General features: G+C 37.5%; 1 protein-coding gene across 5 annotated transcripts in view; it reads left to right on the forward strand.

The window, feature by feature from the left end:
• LOC149554800 (uncharacterized) overlaps positions 1-21,849 on the forward strand; it is a 309,622-nt gene that overhangs the window by 236,225 nt on the left and 51,548 nt on the right. The gene's annotated exons all lie outside the window — the stretch shown is intronic.

A 21,849-nucleotide genomic window follows, 5' to 3' on the forward strand; every position in this document is an offset into this window, starting at 1 on the left:
TTACATTAATCTTATATTTATTTTCTTGTTATAAGTTTTCTCGGTAGTTCATTTTCCTATATATCCTATACGATAAATATTGTTACCACCATTTAAACTATACAGATTTATAAATATAAATAAGAATAAGCTAAAAATTCAGTTTGTAGTATAGAATGCTGTAACTTATAGTTAAAAGTAAATAAAAGATAAAATTTTAGTGTTACATTGTAAGAAACCTTAAAAATTTGTTTTCCATTGTAGAAATGTTCATTGAAGAATACTCTGATGCTATTTTTTAATGTAATGTGCATCTCTGATTTTGGTTTTGTCTGAAAAGATTCTTATTGAGAAACTATCACTTTATATGTATTTGCAAAATGATAAAATATGCTAGACGAATAGAAGAATAACAATCCTTTTTATCATGAAATTGATTGTTCAATCAGACAATATCTGAACACTCTATTTTGTAGCTCTGGAAAGGATAAATATTTGTAAAACTCGAGGAGATTTTATAACCTTCATAAGATTGTGCATCTCAGTATTTGGTACAGCAACCACCACAGTTGACAACTATGGCTTCTTGAAAAGCCTGTGTAATATCCCCTCTCCCAAGATAATTATATATAATTATATTAAATTGTTATTTTAAATATTAAGCATTAGTTAAATATAATATAATATAATAAATTAATTATTCATAAAATAGTAAAATCTAATTATAATAATAATCATATAAATTATTATTAATTGTATTTATTATAAAGAATGAAAACTTACAATATATAAATGAGTCAATATTATTTTCATCTCATGGAAACATTAATAAGAGTCTATAACTAAATATGATATATTATAACATAGGTGAATAATATATATATTTTATTTGTTTAAGTAAAGATAATGATGGATCTTGTAGAGACACAACTATTAGAGAGACATGAAAATAAATATATATAAAGGAAAGAAAACATATTTACAAACCATGATTCCAAAGAAGAGACATCCCGACAGAATATTGAACGAATTCACTTCCTCTAGGTAGCATCATTGTTAATTGAAGTCAATCATCATATGGAGGGAGATCGTAGTTAGAAATGAATGCACTGAATGAGACAAATGCCAAAGAGACCAAGACCAGTCCGTGAAGGCATCAAGAAGGAAGTTAATAAGATAAGCAAGAAAGTAATAACAAACGCAGGCCTACCAGTTGTCAAATAAGGAGTTGTGAATAGTAATCATCCAGTCAGACTTGGTGGCTGCCATAGAGGGAATACAAGCCAGTCAGAGCCCAACGTATGAGTTCAAGGAAGAATCGAACAACACAGTGAGAAATACATGTCACTTAGCAAGAGGACAAAGTCCTATTGAAACCATTGCAACCGTGAGATGAATACAAGAAGGGATTGAATCAGCAAGTAGAAGAGGGAGACTAAGATGCAAATATTTTCTACAGAGTCAATATAAATGATATCAAACAAAGAACAGAGAAAGGCAACTCTATATCAACATTAAATAACCAGTCCATAGTGACACAAACAAATACCTTCAGATAGGAAGAGAGATCCTCTAAACTCATAGCACTAACAGTAATCAGTGAATGAGACACAAACAATCATTGTAAATGTTGGTGACAGGTGTAAACAGAGAAATGATAGGCCTGAACGGTAATGGGGTCAAACTCCAGGCAAAACCAAGATACACCACATAAGCATCAGTATATAAATAGCTTCAATTAAGTGCAACTGTAAAATTAGACAAAAGATATATTACAATGAAGTGGTAAAGACATAAAAAGAAGAGAGTAGAAAACCACGGACAAAGAATTGTATACAGGCAATAACAAGTTATGTGGCAGTATGAGAGGCCTGAATTTATAACATCAGTGGTTCTAAAGAAATTAATATGTGTTGTACAACATATGCAGCAGAGAATACATATACAGATAAGAAGATAAGAATTACAATAAGATCAACAAAGTATTAATTGTTGAATACATGATCGTAGCCATCAAGTATTAGAACCATGAAAATAATAAATACAACAGTGAGTATTAAATCAATGAAATTTATCACAAAGATATAGTGCAGACCAACAAAAAAATCTTAATCAGTGGAGGCAATAAATAGAGTAATATTAGTGACGAATAATACCAGATCAAAGAACTAAAGATATATTATATTACAGAAAGAATTATGAAGTAGAGAAAATTATAAATTCAAGATTGATAGCTATACATAAGATGAGAACTATAAAGTTTTCATAGAGACCAAGAAAGATCTTGGTAGAGGGCATTCATTACGAATGTCGAGTTTCTTTAAGAGAACTCAGAGATTAGAGGGTATTCTTGATTGAATGTTGGGATTCCAAATGGGAACCCAGAGAGAGATTTTTAGAGAATCTCTTAGAGACAATATATATTGTAGTGATCAAACATATGCATATGTCAGAGACAAAGACTTGGTAGAGGTGGGATCTCCACCAAGTAGTGTTATCGGAGATCCCAAAGAGGCCTAGGGGGGAATCTCTTTCTATGACAATTACCTAATCGAGATGTAGTTCTCACCAGAGGGTTAGGCGATTGAAGAAAGGATCTTTCCCGAAGGATTTGGAAGGGTAGCTTGGGTAGTATTTAGATTAGTATTTACTTAAATCTAACGTTGCTAATATGTTTTACATACAATTTTTGATATTGTACTGACAAATGGTTGCAGGTTACAGCTTTCGAACATAACCGAAAAAGTGGGGACATTACAGCCTGCAGATCTAATTCAATTTTCTTCGGCTTGTCCAGCAGGACTGGGTGGTTGCAGTTTACTAGTCCTACTCCTAATCACATTAGGAAGCCTCAAAAAGTACAGAGAATCATTTCCATTCAGAAATAGAGAGCATGGAATGGCAGATTTTTTTAATATTCTTATTAAATTGAAGAGTTTTGTTCACTTTATGAATACTCCAAAAGTAGATGCCACCTGTAACATATCTTAAGTCTCACAGGTCTCCGGTTTCCCTCTTTTAGTAGGAGTGACTACCATCAAAGGTGGTAGCTGTCAAGCTGAAGTTCCACAACTTCCATTTGCTAAAACAATTTGACTTCTAGTGACCTGTGATGTCCCATGCTATTCTGGAACACTATCAAACTGAAGAATTGATGATAACTTGCTTGTTCCCTGTATAATATTTTTTGTTTGATTTGGCTGATTGTTCTTTCAGAACTAGATAGATGTTACAGAAGGGGCTTTGTGTGTTTGTTTTGTCAGGTGTGAGTAGATGGCAATGAATAACAGTATTTCTTGCAAAGACAACAGTTCTGAAATAATGTATATTATTAATGCTACGAAGAAGCTTGAGATTTTCAGATTTCACTAGCCTCAAAATTACAAGATTTGATGATTAAGAAAATTAACTCGTTGAAAATTAGGTCTTACAAATAAAAAATTAGCATACCTAAAAGATATATTCAGAAACTTGATGAAGGGGCACTGCCAATCAGTTGGCTTATAGGTCTGAAACAACAAGTTAGCAACTACTTATGACACTCAGAATTTTATTTGCAGCAGCTTCAAATTTAATCTCTTCAACCTGAAAACTCTCCCAACCAAGTTTTCTGTCTTGACTCCTAGGTGCCAAGAAAGGACAGAAATAATCCTTAAAAAACTAGGTACTTTCTCCTTGGAAACCCATGTCCTATAGGTGAGTTGTACAAACTCTTATGGACTTTTGTTTTCTGGTAATGAGTTCTTATACTCCTGAAAACACTTCAAAAAGATTACCTTCTTTGCTGTCTAAAGAAAAACTTACAAATAACACCATCTATGAGAATGGTCTCTTCCCCCGAATGATGTCTAGATGGATCTGCTGCAGTGGCAGAGCAGACAAATGCTACAAGAACTAACATGGTTGAAAATGCTACAGGAACTTAATGTAATGTTTTATGTGTGTTTTCAATTTTAATGTTTTGAATAAAGTCCTATGTTGTGGTGGCATAAATGGAGTAGTAATTTGATGAACTCTCCAAGTATAGCCACTTAGGACAATGTGTGTTTGATTTTCAGTTGAATTAGTTTTCTTTAAATCAGAGTTTTGTGTGATTAATAATTAAACTAACCAAGCATTGGACAGCTAGAGGAAGTTGTTTACCATACAGGGTAAAAGAATAATTATCACATGTCGTATAGTAAGATATAACATAGAACAGAGACTTTATTCATATATGCAATATGCACTCCAATGGTTACAATATGATTATGATGATTACAATGATGATCCAAAGTCCCTTCTGGACGGTGTACATATGCTTTCTCGAAGGGTGTCTCAATCATCACGCGCCCATTCGAATACTATTCTACCCGTCGGCTACAATATAGAATTTACCGACAACATCTGACCTTCAGTTACTATTTTATCACCGCTTTTTTTTTTCCAATTTTCCATTTTGTATTATTTATATTTAGGGTAAAAGCACAAACCTGTGTCACCTTTAATAAAGAAACGGGATATCAGAATACAACAGTTCAACATTAATGACAAAAAATGGTATTTATGTTTAGAATTTGAAGATGATGTAAACTGATGAAATGTGTAGAATTGGATGAATTTTATGCCTATATTTTTTGTAATTTTTAAAAATAATTTATTCATTTTTTAAAATTTTGAAGTCCCTTTTTTAACTGTAAAAAATGTAGGGTGCAGTTCCTGTCAAACAAGTATATACAAATCATCTTTCTTTGTTTTGATTTGGAAATATCTTATAGATGACATGTATATCAAGGGAACAAAAAAACAAATAATTATTTTTGATACATACTTTCTTTGTTATAAGTACTCAAGCTCGACCTTATTAGAATCCAACAGTTTTTTCCTCTCGTCAAAACTTCCATATCAAATCTACACCTTGAAAACAAATTACATATTCATGAAGAGGACTCTCTCTTCCAAAGATAAATATAGATTTTAAATTTTTTGATATGATTTACTATTTTTTTCCTTTTTTGAGGGAGCATCTTCTAAAATGTTGAAATATTGACTTATAATATTTTGAAATTATAATATATTATAACTAATCAAAACACTCAGAAATTTATATAATGATGATATTGAATCTGAGATCTACAAAAGGGTATTTTTTGTTTTTGAAAAAAATTTAGTTTTGATAGAGAAATGAGGTTTGACTAAAACAGGTTTTAATATCCCAAATGGTGACACAAATTTGTGCTTTTACCCTTTACTTTACATATATATAGTATTACTTTTTATTCCTTTTCAATTGTTCGTCCGTGGGGGCATTTTATTTCTTTCATGATAAATTTTCAGTTTCGACCCATTCACTGTGTCGGGTACTTCCTTCCCATCTAGCGTCCATAATTTGATTGCTCCATTATCGTTGACTTCGCGGATTTTGTACGGTCTTACCCACTTCACTTTGACCTTTCCTAGTCTAATTTCGTTCTGCCCATTATACTTCAAAATTGACTGACTCGGTTGAAATTTATTCAATTTTAAATGCTTGTCGTGCCATACCTTACACCTGTTTTGTGTAACTTTTTTGGCCCATTGTGCCTACAGTCATCGCTCATCCAATCTATTCAAGTTATACAATCTCTCCCTCAAGCTTTCCATATTGCCTAGTTTGTTCTCGATCACTATCCTTAAACTTGGTACCATGAACTTTGTCAATACCACTGTCTCCTGTCCATACATCAACTAAAACGAAGTGTGTCCAGTTGTTACCTTATATGAAGTGTGGTACACCCATAATGCTAATGGTAGTTTTTCTTACCAATCTTCTCCCTCAACTTCACAAGATTTATAAATCACCCCGACCAAGATCTTATTTGTAGCTTCTGCTTGTCCGTTGGCTCTCGGGTAGTATGGGCTCGACAATGAATGATAAATTTTGAACTTGGTAGTAAGCAGTCGGATGACATGATTGACAAAGTGTCCTCCTCGGTCGCTTGTCAACTATAGTGGAATTCCGTACCTGGTGATAATTTGCTCATAAATAAATTTAGCTATGCTCACTGTAGAGTTGTTTCATAGTACGCGAGCCTCCACCCACTTAGTCAGGTATTTCGTCGCTACCACGATTTACTTGCACCTTCTAGTTTTACTTACCTTAAGGGGTCCGACAAAGTCCAATCCCCATCTTTCAAAGAGCTCCTGCGCATGCGAAGGATTCAGAGGCATGAAGTCCCTCTTCAATGTTTTCCCAGCTCTCTAACATATTTTGCATCCAACAACCCACTCCTTGCGTCGTGCATGGTTGGCCACCATAACGTTGCCAGAAGTGTCTTCCGTGCAGTTGTGTCTGGTCCCATGTGTCCTCTTGTTGGTCCCTCATGTGCTTCCTTTTACACTTTCAGAATTTCCTCCTTTATAACGCATCGCCTTAGAATCTGATTGGGTCCCATTTTGTACAGTAACCCGTTGATCAACTGAAATGTTTCACTCCGTAGCACCGGTTTCCTCCTCTCGTTCGGTGACATTTGGCTAGGAAACTGTCCCATCGATAGATACTCTCCAATACGCATGTACCAAGATTGCAGTATTGCAACGTGAAATAGTTGCGCGTTAAGAAAATCATCATTGATTCCCTCTAGTGGCTCTCCTGATTTTATTCTTGACAAGTGATCTGCACTTACATGACTCTTTCCTGGCCGTACCACAATCTTGAATGTGAACTCCTGCAACAATAATAACCATCGACTTATCCTTCCCTGAATGATCAACTTATTTACAAGATATAGCAGTGCCTGATGATCTACATAGAATACAAATGGCGTTGCCAATAAATAATGTCTAAATTTTTGTATTGCATACAACATCCCCAATGCCTCTCGCTCTGTCATACTGTAATTTTTCTCTGCCTTAGATAATAGTTTACTTGCAAAATATACTAGATGGTCCAATCCGTGATCACCTATTTGTGCCAGTGTTGCTCCAATTGCATAGTTCGATGCATCAACATGAACATGAAATTCCTTATCCTAGTTTGGATAATCGGTGTTGTGACCAACCTCGTTTTCAATCCATTGAAAGCTTCATTTTGTTCCACTTCCCATTTATAAGGTTCGCCCTTGCAGGTGAGTTTGTCTAGTGAGTAGGATATCTTCGCAAAGTTCTTGATAAACCTCTAGTAGTATCCTCTTTGTCCGAGAAATGATTTTACTTCTGATACATTCGTCAATGGTGGCATATCCAAAACTACACGAACTTTGTCAAGATCCGTCTTCAGCCCTGCTTTGCAGACGATGTGTCCTAATAGCTTTCCATATAGTACCATGAACCTGCACTTCTTCAGATTTAGTGCTAGTCTCGCCTGTCTACATCTCTCCATGCATTCTTCGGGTGCTATTATATGTTTATCCTCTGCACTAAAATTTGACCAATCATCCAGAAATGCTTTAAAATTTCTGAGAGACATTTTATCAAATATGTGTGGGATAATTCTTGGAATTTTGCTGGAGCATTACATAGTTCGAACGACATCCTGTTGTAGGCATATATTCCATCTTTCACGATGAATGTTGTTTTCAATCTGTCTTCTTCGGCAATGGATATTTCGTTGTATCCAGAGAACCCATCCATGAATGAATAAATCTCATGCCCTGCAACTTCTTCTAGAATGCTATTGGTGAATGGTATCGAAAATGGATCTTTGATCGTTACTGTATTTAACAGTCAAAAGTCTACGCATATTCTTATCTACGTGGTGTCCTTCTTCAAAGATATCACAATCGGTAATACCCACCCACTTGTCTGCACTCTAAAAATAATTCCTATTTCCAGCATCCAATCAATCTCATCCGTGACCCGTGGGGCATAATTTTTGTTCATCCGATACGGCCGCTTCTGTACGGGTATTGCACCTTCTATCAACTATATTCGGTGGACACATAGTTCTAGTGGCACTCCTTTTAAATCTTTATACGTCCATGCAAAAAGACATCCTTGTATTCCATAAATATTTTGAATGTTGCTGCCTTCAAGACTGGATTCCAATAATCTCCCACAAAGATATTTTTCAGATTGGCTACATCTCCTAAGTTCATTGTTTTGACAGTGGGCTCTTCATACTTTATAGGCTTGTCATCACTAAACGTATGCACTGACGTTTCGTCTACATGTGCTTCTCCCTCCTTCACTTCGCTATACTTCTTCGGACACTTGTTCCCTTCTTTTCCCTCTTCGACTCCCAACATGTTGCAGCTCAAAAAGAGCTCGTAATCCTCCATTTGTTAGTGGAGTAGGCCGTTGACCGAGTCTAGGTCGTCATCATTCGATCGTCCTAATCTCAATACTCCTTCGTCCAGTTCCATTTTCTTCTTTCCTTCATCGTCACCTTCGCCTTCACCTTCGGAATCTGACGACACTACCTTCTCACCTACCATCTGTGTGTGCAGGTCAATTATAAATATTCAACCTCCACGTTCCATGGATAGGGTATTTCTTTTCCAATCATGTTTCACTTTTGCTTGCACCAACCAACCCCATCCAAGGATAGTGTCGTATCTTTTTCTTTTTAGTGGAATGACCACAAAATCTAATAGAAATGGTTGCATTCCAATAGTTATTGACTGCACCACTAGGGTTCCGAATGGCTTGATTCCGTGCTAATCCACAGTGAGTAACTGCAATGTAGGTGGCCACAACGTAGTTTGTCCCAACTTTTTTCATATATCCTCTAGTAACATGTTTATGCCTGACCCTTCGTCCACAAGTGTGTTTGTAAGTACAGTTCTGAGGATACCCATCTTTACTACTCCAGGATGTCTTCCCGTCGTGAGTGCCAGTAGCATTGGGTCTATTGTAGTCGCTCTGCTGCCATCCTTTCCTATCTCTTCCGTTGCTTTCGAGAGTGGTGTAATGTTCAGTATCACCATCCGCAATTGAGGCATTGTAAGAAGGTCATTTAATCTTATAGGAACTTCTATTTGCATTACCTGCCTTATCATGTTTTAATCTACTTGGTTTCTCCTCGAGGTGCCGATAGATTCTTTTGTTTGTAATTTCTCTGTTTCCATTTGCTTTTCCAAATCCGTGCGTGCTTGTTGCAACCTCTTCTTTTCTTCCTCTACATCAGGGTACTTTGCCTTCTTTGCTTGCTCATGCATAATGGCTAGTGTTTGCTCATCACATGTTTCGATGCTTAACAAGTTCACCCCTGCTTCGAGCATTTTGAATCCTTGTGGTCTCTCGAACCACACCATCTGCATAACAGTTGCAGCATCTCCTTCATGGTACAATCTTTGGTGAAGTGCCCCTAGAGATTGCACGCATGACATTGTATCCTTGGCCATCCACTCGAGTCGTACTATATCCGACTTTGGCCTCCATTGTTATTATTATTACCGCCCCTTCTGCACTGGTTATTGTTGCGATATCCTCCTAAGGTTGCGTCGTTACTGTTTGTGCTCATTCCTTCTCTGGCAGATACTTCCTACATTAGTAGCACTTGCTGATGTCCCTTTGTCTTCATATTGAATGGACATTCCTTGGTGGAATGTCCCGCAATCTGGCAGATATCGCAAAATTGTATTTTCAGGGAGGAGCCCTTTGTGTGGCCCTCCTTACAGTCTATACACCACAATTACCCCTTCACCAAGTCAAGATTCTTTTTTAGATTGTTAAATTTCTTCATCATCCGTAGCATATCCTTTTACAATGCTTGAACTTTCTTACTTGATTCTTCATCGTTGCTGCTACTTTCGGAAGATGAATCATCTGAGTCCAACGATTTGTGCTTCTTTTTGCTCGTCTTTTGCTCACTCTCCAGATCCATCGCCCGATTATACGCATCTGATTCTGGAGGTACAATCTTCATTTTCTTCTTTAGTGCCTACCATAGCCCTTCAACAAACCATTGTTTCTTTAATCCGTCATCCGGTGGGCTCTCCATCTTCCCCACCAACTCTTTCAGCCTTCTTGCATATACACAGATTGTTTCATTCCTTCCTTGCTTTGTATTGTATATTTCTGCTACAATTTTGTTATCGTCCCTCAGCAGTCAGAATTCTGCTATGAACTTCTTCCTAACATCAGCCCATGTAGTTAATTTCTGAGGATCAACATCCACAAACCAATCAATTGCTACACCTCGTAGGATCACTGGAAACTGCTCGACCTAGTCATCTTGGTCCATTACACTGTTTCTTGTTCATATTGTTTCGCATGTCTTGTAGTGTTTGATCAGATCTGTCGTCCTGTCACCATTGAACTTCGGCAATTTTTCCTTTGGTCCTGCCAATACTACTTTTTTCTGAAGTGGTGGTGCTTGCTACGCACCCATGATGTTTTGAGTACCCGCGTTGTTTTAAGCACCCGTGTTGGTCTGCACAACCGCGTTGCTTCGGACAATCACCCTACTTCCAACAACCGTGTTACCTGGTGAGAAAAGATCTTCCTCAAGAAAAGTTCAATTCTCTGCCTGTATCTGTTCATTGGGTGTATTGGGAACAAAGCGTTCACTCTGCGCTTGTGCTCCTTCGGCACTTCGAGCCATGTGAGTTACTTCCCTTCCATTTGGATTCTCTACCCTTGGCATATATAAGTTAAGGAACTCCTCCCTTGTCTCTTCCACCAAATTCAATCGCTGTTGAGTCTCTTGTAGCAATTCCTTGGCACTCCTCGGTCTGCAAGGTGAATGCACTCCTTCCGTTTGTGCTCCTTCGCCCCCTTAGTGCTCGTCGGTAAGCTACTGAAGCTTCTGTCTACACTCCGCTTGTTGTGCTAAAATTAAAACTTCTTGTGCTGTGCGTATTTCATCCTTATCTTTTATCTTATTCCTATCCTTGTTAGGCAGATTCGGCATTAATCTTCATAACACTTTCTTTGTTCCAGGTTCAACTGGCAACGACGCCAAATATTTACCGTACAGGGTAAAAGGATACTTATTGCATGTAGTATAATAAGATATAACATAGAACAAATACTTTATTCATATACGCAATATGCACTCCAATTCTTACAATATGACTATGATAGTTATCATCATGGTGAAGAATTTGATGATGCTATTAAAGAGGTCCAAGATCAAGTCAAGTTGCAGCTACAAAATTCAAATCAGAAATACAAAGAATTTTCTTATTAGAAAAGAAGAGAAGTATAGTTCAAGGTTGGTGATTTAGTGTGGGCATATCTGAAGAACGAAAGATTACCTCAAACAAAGCATACAAAGTTATTACCTAAGAAGGTTGGTCCTTGTTAAATTCTGTAAAAGTATGGACACAATGCATACAAGATTCAGTTACCTACAGACATTGGTATTTCACCCATATTTAATGTTTGTGATCTCACACCATACAAAGGTTCTGAAAACCAACCAGCACATGAAGATTCAGTAACAACAGATTTGCAGCAAGTCTCTAAACCAACACCACCTCAATTGGAGAAGATACTCGATACAAAGATAAAGAAGACTCATAGGAGACAATATACCTTGTATCTAGTCAAATGGAAGAACAAACCAGCAACATAAACTATTTCGATGGATGAGAAACAAATCAACAAGCATGGTTCATCATTACAATATCTCATCTGAAGTGGACTTGAGATTCATTCTATAGGGAAGTATGCTGCAGTGGCAGATCAAACAAATGCTACAGGAACTAACATGGTTGAAAATACTACAGGAAGTTAATGTAATGTTTTATGTGTGTTTTCAATTTTAATGTTTTGAATAAAGTCCTATGCTGTGGTGGCATAAATGGAGTAATAATTTGATGAGCTCTCCAAGTAGAGCCACTTAGGACAATGTGTGTTTGATTTTCAGTTCAGTTAGTTTTCTTTAAGTCAGAGTTTTGTGTTTAATAATTAAATCAACTAAGCATTGGACAGCCACAGGAAGTTGGTGGCAGATTCTTGCTTCTGACCGATTCCAATGAAAACGGCTTTTGATTCTTGGTTGTTGACGTTTCATATCCTAGATGGAAAAAAAGGAAAAGCGTGGAAAAAAGGCCGATTTGGAATGTAATTAGGAGTTATCGGATGCATAGCAGAGGAATAGAAAGTTTTTGAGTTTGTGTTCTAATTTTTGTGATTTTCAGTTGTGAATGTGTTTTTCTTTCCTATCTTCTCTGTGAAATCAAAACATAGAATTTTAAGAATCCGCCCATGACATATTCATAGTTGGACGAATTTATTATTGAGTTTTAGTTTTCAACTAAAGTTGTCTGGTTTTGAATTTACTATAGAGAAATCGATTTCCTTGAATTGTGAATGTGAATATTTTCTGTTTTGAGGGTCGCAACAGCAGATGGAAGTTTATTAAATTCTCTGTGATCTGTTTCTAAGATCGTGGAGGAGTTATGTATTATATATTTTTGTTTTCCTTCTGTTTTCTTGTTCCTTTTATTCCTTCTCATACCCGCGCGGAAGCCAATCTCTAAATTCAGTGAATATGATTCATGTATTCACTGATATGTTTATTTACATAATTGAAATGTGACAGGGAAGAAAGTTGGTTTGTATTTGGACTTGGATAAAAGGTTTGAGTGACAGGAGATGCCATATTCGACAGTCAGTTCGGCCCCGAATTTTAAATATCAAATACAAAAGGGTGGTGTGGATTTGAAACAGTCTATTGTTGTTTAGTAATTAGAGTGTAACTAGGTGGATGTTCAATTTATGTATTCGAAAATGTTCAAGCCTTAAGTATTTCAAAGCAAATAGGGAGGTAGTCAATTCATATTAAATTGATGCAGGGAACCATAGGTTGCTACAGGAGGTTAAAGAAGTTCCTGTCACATGTTAGTATATAAATTAGTATTAAGAGAATCAGTTGGATAGTTATCTGAGGTTGATTTAAGATTGATCCTGGAAGGTGTATGTGCCTGTTGAAGCAACTTAGTTGAGTGATAATTTCCTCCTAAGTTTTCCAAGGTGAGGCTTTGCATCAGGATTAGCCTACCAAGGAATCAAATACTATGTGTAATATATTTGCAACTTAATGTAGATTTCCTTCATTGCATGATATTCTAAGAGGCCAGGTTTGGACCTTGGAGCTTGGATCAAGGTCTGAATTCGTCTGGGTCTGGATTCGAGCCCAAGTCCACTTCGGGTCCGAGTAGGGTCCTTGTTGGGGAGTTATGGTCCACCTTGCATGGACCTAGACAAACCTATAATCTTCAATAGGGACCCTGACTAGACCCATCGCCGACTCGAGGGAATCCACATGGATCCATGGCCCATGGGGCCAGAAAAGTGACTTTAAATACATTAAAAAATCAATTTTTTTGTTTGTAACCCTAAAAGAAGCCCAATAAGAAACATTTCATTTATCTAATCTCTCATTTTGGTGTGGCCATTTTGCAAGTTTGAAGAGAATGTTTGTGGAGTCTCAAATCCTTCCAATAATCAATGTTGAGTGTTCCAGGTATGCATTTGATCCTTCCCTTTGCTTCTTTGATAGTTTGTTTTTAGTTTTTTGTTGTTCTAAGATATTTATCAAGTTCTTGTATAAGTTTTGAAATATTTTATTTTTATTTTTTGCTATAGATTGCAAGAATAAGTAGTTAGAGTTTAGTGGGTGGGTAGGGATCCCAAAGATTTAAAATTGATAAAAGTGCTCCTTTATGGAAGTCTACAACAAGAATTGAGCAATGTGTTGGAAAGGGAGGATATATATGGAAATGCAATTTTTGCCAAACCCAATATAGAAGCTCCTATTACCAAGTTTAACATCATTTCATTGGCTTTGTAGGTCAAGGGATTAGCACGTGTGAGGGACCCCGAGGTGGAGATAGGAAGGGATTATTGGCTTCTCAAATAGTAGGCATGTTAAAAAAATAACAAGATGTTGATAGGTTAGTGTCAAAGGGGAAAAATGATATAACAAAGCAAAAACCACCAACATCACCCTCCCAAACAGCCACTAGACAACATCCCTTCCTACCTTCCCCTTCTATGGATGAAGAAATAGAAACACCCCCATCCTGCAAGAGAGGCCCATTAGATAAGGCATTTCAAAATGAATTGAGAGAAATTGCTGACATAAAGGTTAGGCATTGCCTCTTTACAAATGGTGTTCCATTCAATCTAGTGAGATCACCATATTGGAGAGAGATGGTGCAAGCAATAAATGAAGCACCTCGTGGTTACTGAGGCCCTGGATATGAAAATTTGAGAACCACCATATTGCATAATGAGAGTAAGAATGTAGACACCCTCATCAAAACAATAAGAGATTCTTGGATCGAAATGGGGTTGAGTATTGCCTTAGATGGATAGAAAGATTGCAAAAACTATCCATTAATAAATGTGATTGTTGTCTCTCCCAAGGGGGCAATGTTTTTGAGGGTAGTTGATTGTAAAGGGCAGGTAAAGGATACAAATTTTATTGCCGGGCTTTTCATTGAATCTGTAGAGTCCTTGGGAGTTGACAACATTGTCCAAGTAATAACGAATAGTGCGGAAGTTTGTAGGGTTGCAGGTGATCTAGTAAAAGCACATTATGATCATATCTTTTGGACACCATGCACCATCCACTCCTTGAACTTGGTGATGAAAGCAATTGGCACCCAATTTGAATGGGTGAAAAAAGTGTTTTAGAGAGTTAGGAGATCCAAATGTTTGTGACAAACCACCATATGTCACAAGCAATTTTAAGAACTTTCTCTCGCTTGGAATTATTGAAGGTAAATTTTTAAATTTATTTAGTTTTATTTATCTCAGTGTGTCATACTTTACATAATTGAATAAAATGTTTTTTGTGTTGTTTACAATGCACATATTTGAAATGTGTTATTAAGTTACAATTTGAATTAACATGGTAATAGGTTTCTGAAACAAGGTTTGCTTCACACACAATCATCCTTATACAACTTGTGAGGGTGAAACAAGCACTGTCGCAAATGGTTATTAGCAACCAATGTGGTGGATGGAAGTAAGTTGATACAGAAATGGCGAAAAATGCAAAGAATTTGATCTTGAGTGATGGTTTTTGGAATAGGGTGGAATATAAATTGGAATTCATCGAGCCCATCATTTCTATGTTTTGGTTTTCTGATATTGATGAGCCTTTGTTGGGTGACATATATGATGTCATGGACTCCATTGTAGAGAGAGTGAAAATGGTTATTTTAAATTTTTATACAATACTTTATCTTTGTTTATTGAGAGATTTTGATTTTTAATTTTAATTAACACTACATCAAGATAACTTATATGAACATCATTTGACATCCTAGGTCATTCAGAGGAGAGATCAAGACCCTGAGGAAACCTTCTACAAAAAGGTGGAGAAAATTATTCTACATTGTTGGAACAAGATGACTACACCTTTACACCTAGCATATGCTCTTTCTCCCAAGTATTATAGTGGTGAGATACTTTCTATTCTATGTAGAGTGGCACCATATAGAGGTCCTAAGGTTGCTAGTGGGTATAAGAAGGCATTTAATAGGCTCTTTAACAATCTTGTGGTGGAATCAAATGTTAGAAGAGAGTTTGCAGACTTTGTCTTGGGAAAAAATGCAGACCCTGGTGCAATCAATGACCAAAGTAGAATGAATGCCATTGGATGGTGGTACTTACATGGGCAAGGTTACATGTACCTCCAACCTCTTGCCATTAAGGTCTTGTCACAAGTATTTAAGTTTCTTTTTTTCCTTTCTTTTTGTTATGGCCACTTAGCTTGTAGAATTGGTACTCTTAAATTCTTATTGTATTATAATTTACAATCTATATTTTTTTATATTTGTGAGCTATTCTGTTGCTGAGCGAAATTCGAGTACATACTCCTTTATCCACTCAGTGAAGCGTAACTAGTTGGGTTCCAAAAAAATAGAGGGCTTGGTATATATTCACAACTACTGGCGCCTCTTGCCACACAAGGATCCAAAAAACAAGAAGGGTCTAGAGAAGTTGTGGGATGTATTACCTGAGACTATTAACTTGAATATGACCGTCCAGGATCTAGATAGAATTGCCTTCATAGATGTTGAGGAGGAGGAGGAAGTGACAACAACTGGGGCTAGTGGAACTGGTTTGAGTTCCAATGATGAGGATGTAGATATAGTTGGGCATGAAGCCATTGATCCCTCATTTTTTGATGACCCATTTGACCCTTAAAGGGCATTTGCATCTTTGATACTATGAGCATATGATCATTAATAAACTATTAAACATTTGTCATATATCATTATGTTTCAAACTTTATTATCTGTCAATCTGATGAACTAGTTTATGTTTTGAAATATCAATTTGCAATTTAGTAATTCAATGTATGATTTTCTTGACAATCATGAACATACATTAATGAGCAAGTATTTAATGTTTATCTTTGACATTTGGCATTGATCAATGATCAAGTAACATTGATATATTCTTACTAAAAATGAACTAGTAAGTTTTACAATGATGCACGTTTCTTTTTTCTTTGATATATATATATATTTATACACACACACACTCACGAACCCACCCACAAACACAAATGAGAATTTTTTTTTGCCTAAACCCACAAACCCGAATCCCGAACCCGAATCAGCAACTTTGATGATATTCTTTTCATTTGAAGATGGAGTCGATTCAAATACACGCAAGACAACATACATGGATCGCCATTTGTAATGACCCTTACGATAAAGGTCACTAAAAACCCAATACTGTACTGTGGCAATTCGTCAAACAGTTTGCAAACAAGCTCTGACAAAGCTACTAACTTACAGCCAAAACTAAACCGTATCAATTCATTAAATACTTGGTGTACAATCGTTAAAGGAGCACAGAGGAAACGTTTTAATTCATCCAAATAAAATGTGTCGAATGCAATACATTTCAAAGAGAGATCTTATTATTGTAGATGACTTACAAGTTCTAAAATAAGTACTTCTAGTCTCCTCCAACTGAATGATTATCCGATACTAGCAATGTATGAAAACTGGACGCCTATATTAACAACCAAAATTAAATTAAAGGAAGAACCTGTAACAGCGGATAGCCGAATTATGAAATGTCGGGTACTGGCCGTTATATATATACTGGTGCTGGAGTCAGTGATATGCAACCTGCCGTGAACCGTCCTGAACATGTGGATGCATAATCCTATCCGTAGCAGGTATCTGGACGGAAGTGTTCGCAGTCAGGGGAATGATCATCAACGAATCTTCCGTATCCTTGTTCTGTCTTTTCCTGGGAGTGTTTAATCCTTGCCACGAAATTCTCAATGCGATCTTAGACTGAGATTTCTCCTCTGAATACAAGACCCGTGTATGAACCTGCGATATCTCTCATCTTCCAAGTCCGACCATTCCGCCTAGTCACCTTATCTCTGTCACCTGTGATTTAATGAATCGCGACCTGTGACAGGGCGCTCGGCTGTTGGTTGTTTTTTTTACTGTACGACGGGAGGAAGTCGATACTGAGTCAGAAATCGGGAAACAATCCTTACAAATATTTCGACCCGTGTCTAATCACTTCTCCGCTACTCCTTCGGTCTTGTCCCAGATTAATGCGTCTTTTAAAATGGATCGACCATTATACTGAGTGCGGCAGTCTCCGATGTGATGATTGGAGCTTGTCTTCAATACAAACCTTCAATCCTGTGATTTCTTAACAATCTCCAAATGTATGATTGGCGTTGGTGTGCAACTTGAAATTGTTATTTGGTGTTCTTTCTTCTCGTACCCACACAATCCTCCTTGCTCTGCAAACTTTTTATACTGAACTGGAATGGTCTAATAATCGCCTTCAAATCTACAATATTTCTAGAACGAAATTATTCCTGTGCTCACTATTTATTGCTGTGTATCCTATAACATGATCTTTGCCATTGCTTTTGGCCCAGACTTCGGCCTTAACAGTGTACGGAAATGCTGGCTGGAAAGATGGCTTGGAACTCGTCCTTCTACCCCCGATCTGCTCACACTGCAACTTTCTATAAAGAATGCTGAAGAAGTCGCCTTGCTCCTTTTTGCCAACTGATCCGTAAAATAATAAACTCCAACTTTGCAAATAGCTTAATCTTCAAATCTCAATTCTCAGAATGATCCTCCATAATTTTGGCCTCAAGCCACAGATTACCGCCCTGATGAAATGACTAAATGTCACCTCCAATTTGCAATAATTCAGATGATATTTCACACCCTCAAAATTGCGTACCAATTGAGAGTTTTCGTTCTCAATGGCCAGTTGTGACAATTGCAGAAACCCTAGGTTCCACAATGCCCGTGTGATTGAATCACAATCTGATAACAAGAGAGAAATAAATAACTGCTTGATTAGAATGGAGCCCCGGGGTGCCTATTTATTCTTTTCTCTCCATTTTCTCCAATAGTTTCTAGAACATTTTTGATTTTATCTATTAAGTGACTTTATAAAATATTTTTATAATCCAAGTCACTTTATTAAATTAATTAAATATAAAGTTACCTTTTTAATATTTATTAATTTGATAACTTTATAAATAATTATCTTAATATCACTTATTTATTTAATTAATATAATTAATTAGTCGTCCTCATAAAATATTCATTATTTTGGACAACCAAATTAATTAAATTAATTAAATCGAACTGCCACCAAAATGGGGACATGACAGTCTGCCCTTCCTGAAATTGCTTGTCCCCAAGCAATGACTGAACCTTAAACCAATCAGTCTGCCTGGATCCCAAATGTAAATCTGTGTATCATCCCAATCCTCACCATACTTCCGTGGAGAAATCATCATCACAAAAGTCAGCAACTGAGAAACTGCACTCAACACCCAAACCACTGACATCACTGACAAAATTATCTGAAGTCCCACTGTAGATGTCGATAGAAGAAACCATTCTGCGGAGCTCAAGACGACTGAAATATCGACTCTATCAAAGCTCAAGTCCCTGTCTAATTGACTCTTGCACCTAACTGCACAGCCATAGGTACCTGAGTCACTGCCATCAATTCCAATCTCTGATAAACTGTTCCGGGTGTCTCGATGCTGCAGGCTGTGTAACTTGCAACTACCAATTCTATTTTCAAAAGATGGTGCCAATCCATCCCATAATGGATGGTAAGAAACTGGAGCTGGTCTACACCTGCGTGAAATCAAATCTTCTATCTCTAGTTCAAAAGAAAAATGATGAGCGTACCCCACTGTATAATGCACGTATGAACTCCCAAACTCTGCTACTGGCTCACCATCACTGAACTGGAAATCAACAGATGGCTCCAATTTCTGACTCCAAGTGACTGTAGGCTGGATAGGTCCCTGTGCACTCTGCTCAACAAACCCCACCTCGAGATCCCTGTGAGGTAGCATAGTAGAGAGGACCACTATAATCTTCTCAACCAATCTGCAAATAACACTAGTATCTTGGATGAGAACACCTTCTGTCACTTTATGCGAATCCAAATGAACACGTGCACTATCTAGCAAATACTCCATGAATAGTTCAGTGAAGTAAAAATTATACGAGGAAGCATCAACATACTCCACTACACTCCACAACTGATCCTCCTGTAAAGGTGGCATGACCAACTGTACCACACTGTCATCTGTCTGAGAAGAACAAATCTGGAGACTCGACTCTACCAGTATCCCAAACTCATTAGGACCAACTTCTTCCAAATCCTGAACATCTGTGTCAGTCCCAACAACATGCTCCTCAGTAACAACTGCAGGAGTGTACTCACCACCAACCACCTCAATAGACAAATGAACTGGGTCTGGGGCTGGTTTTGACCGCAAATGCTCCAACTCCACGGTCACCTCCTTTAACTGAAACTGCGACTCCTGTAGATCTCGCTGTGTCCTCTAAAGCCTTAGTAGTTGCTATGAGCTCCTGGGAAAGCTCACTCACCTCCTCTTCACGATCCAAGAGTGCCTTATAGGCTGTACTCCCCCACTCAACCAGGTGATCACAGTCGGCTACCAATCGTAAGTAATCCTGCTTCAAAATTCGGACAGCTTCACGCAAGGCATGAATCTCTGCCAAAGAAAAGTAACCACCGCTGGACTCATCCGTCATAGAAGTACCCCAACCAGTAACGGCCAACAGCTGATGAGCAGTATCAAAATGCTCACAAGCAATAGCAATGTCTTGCTCACTAACTTTCAACTGGCTAGTCACATGATGGCTCTGGCTAGACTGTCTCCTACAAACCTCTTCTGGTGCTCTGTCTAAAGGAGTATCCTCAAGGTTACTAGTCTCTAGAATATTATCATCCATATCTCGCGAATCATCTCCAAGGTTCATATCAACATCCAGAGTGTCAAAATCTGTAGTACTGTTGTTTAACTCCTCTGTACCCAAAGACATTGTCAAAGAAGCTAAATCTTCAAAAGTGTCCACTTCATCCTCCTGGATGTCATCAAGGCCAATATGATCCTGGGACTCATCTGCACATACTGTCAAATATGAAAAAACTTCAACACCTTTCAGCAAGAATGGTCGACTGGATATATGAACCAAGCCCAACACCGGTGTATAAAAACTAATACCAACATCGGATAAGCTGCTGGCACAAGGAAAAACAACACCGTGTATTTTGCTAATCAAATCCATGATAGCACTCAAACAATCACTGCTATCATATAGTGCTAAAGATCTCCAGTGAATTGAATCCCAAACGCTGCTGAAACATTCTTGAGTCCATATCCGTAAACAAGAAACAGTTGGTAAATCAAGCAAACTCCTTACCTAAGTAATGTGACCAATACCAACTGACTCCACATACTTGTCTGACATTGTCCTTGTATCCTGAATGCAAGATGAACTCGCAACATTATCAGCAACCACATATATTCTGTCTACTGCAGGAAGCTGAATGTCAGGCGTGCAAAATGAAACTAAGCTTAGCTCCATACCATGTTCATTCCCATGTCTCTCCTAGTCCTGTAATGCCAATGGAGTATTTACCAAATAAGCTTGAGTGTCTTCAAGCTCTCAAGAAAGCTTGGCAACTTTCTCCTCCTTCCTCCTCAAGGCATCTGAATAGTCTTTGACAAGTCTAAGAAGATGGTCACGATCTGATAGAAGATGTGAGTAGCTCAACTTCATCATTCCTATTCTTTCTTTAATGGTCTGTAAGTCAATACAAGAAAACTTTTCCTAAACTCCCTTATGTCTTCTCTGTAACTGAATTATCTGGATGTGATCCTCTATCATATTTCGCATCCTGTCATGATGAGATAAAGAAGCCACAATACTATCTTCGCTTACCTTTAGCTGGCTAGTCAACTTATGTGAAGTACTACCAGCCTTTACCTCCTGTGATGAAGCATCTATCTGAGCCTGGTACTTTCTCTCAGCAAAATCATGAATACTCAATGTCTTCTCAACTCTACCAGGTATCACATCATCAACATCCTTATCATCATCTGAACTCACTTCACTGTAATCATTGCCTGTCGGAACCAAACCATCCTGAGTACCTGTGACATCACCCTCTGACGACCTGTATACAATTGTCTCAACTTGAGTATCAAGTTGACCGTTACTATCAATTTGCGTAATATCCATTCCCACTACCTTTTGAAGTATTGTGTACCTAACATCTTCCGCTGCGCCACTCTGATTTTTGTCCTCCCTAGATTCGACTATATGCTGGTCACCAACTACTGCAAACTCCTTGTAGAGGTTTCTAGATACCTCACTTGTAGAGACCTCTTGTTTCTCTTTCTCTTTGTTCTATGATGTAGTCCTCTTAAACATAGAATCCATCAATTCATTCATCCTTTTCTGACTTTCATCCAACCTTTTCAGACTTTGTTTAAGCTTCTTCATATCCTTGTCCCACTGCTTCTGGGTACTTGAAGTAAACATGATTAACTAACTGATTCAATGTCCAATCTACCCAACAGGATGGCAGGTCAATAGCTCTGATACCACTGTAATGACCCTTACTATAAAGGTCACTAAAAACCCAATACTGTACTGTGGCAAT

The sequence above is a fragment of the Cupressus sempervirens genome, chromosome 5 (assembly GCF_028749045.1).
Source record: "Cupressus sempervirens isolate cs-2001-9-10 chromosome 5, ASM2874904v1, whole genome shotgun sequence".
In the NCBI taxonomy this organism is placed as follows: domain Eukaryota; kingdom Viridiplantae; phylum Streptophyta; class Pinopsida; order Cupressales; family Cupressaceae; genus Cupressus; species Cupressus sempervirens.